This window comes from Sinocyclocheilus grahami, unplaced genomic scaffold (genome assembly GCF_001515645.1).
Source record: "Sinocyclocheilus grahami isolate Dianchi unplaced genomic scaffold, SAMN03320097.WGS_v1.1 scaffold5901.1, whole genome shotgun sequence".
Taxonomy (NCBI): domain Eukaryota; kingdom Metazoa; phylum Chordata; class Actinopteri; order Cypriniformes; family Cyprinidae; genus Sinocyclocheilus; species Sinocyclocheilus grahami.
The window spans coordinates 3,105-3,777 of record NW_015510469.1 but is presented as its reverse complement, the minus strand read 5'-3'; the positions used below and the strand labels follow the sequence as shown (position 1 = coordinate 3,777).

The window sequence follows — 673 nt, the reverse complement described above, 5'->3', positions numbered from 1 at the left end:
ACTCCTGCTGTGATGTTCAGAGCTTATGTGCATTTTAGATGAACCCTCAAGGCATTTTTCTCTCTATCACCCTCAGGCCGCATCGACCGCAAGATTGAGTTCCCATTACCAGATGAGAAAACCAAGAGAAGGATCTTTCAGATCCACACTAGCAGAATGACTGTGGCTGAAGACATAAGCTTAGACGACCTCATCCTGGCGAAAGACAACCTTTCAGGAGCTGATATTAAGGGATTCGGTTCATTTTAAAGTTTTGCAGTAAAGCTCTGCTGCCCTCTTGTGTTGATTTTTGTTTTATTTTTTCTCTATAGTTTTCAGAACGCAGAATTGTTCGTATAGATATACACCGTATTTCTCATGTCTATCTTGTATATCTCTTGACTTCCTGTCTCTTCAGGCCATCTGTACAGAAGCAGGTCTCATGGCCCTCAGAGAATGCAGGATGAAGATCACCAACAAGGACTTCAAGAAATCTAAAGAAAACGTTTTGAATGAGAAGCAGGAGGGCACCCCTGAAGGCCTCTCTCTAATCTCTAATCTCCACTTTTCATGAGAGTGCAGCACTCTCTCTTGAGTGCACATTTGGCTAAAATTTACGCATGTTTTTGTCTGCCAATTAGTTTTTTTTGTTGTGATCGGAAAATATATACTAGAACTGTATCAGATTTGATTG

At 41.0% G+C, this 673-nt stretch overlaps 1 pseudogene; it reads left to right on the top strand.

Annotated features, from left to right (window-relative positions):
* LOC107577382 (26S protease regulatory subunit 4-like) overlaps positions 1-673 on the top strand; it is a 9,476-nt pseudogene that overhangs the window by 6,129 nt on the left and 2,674 nt on the right.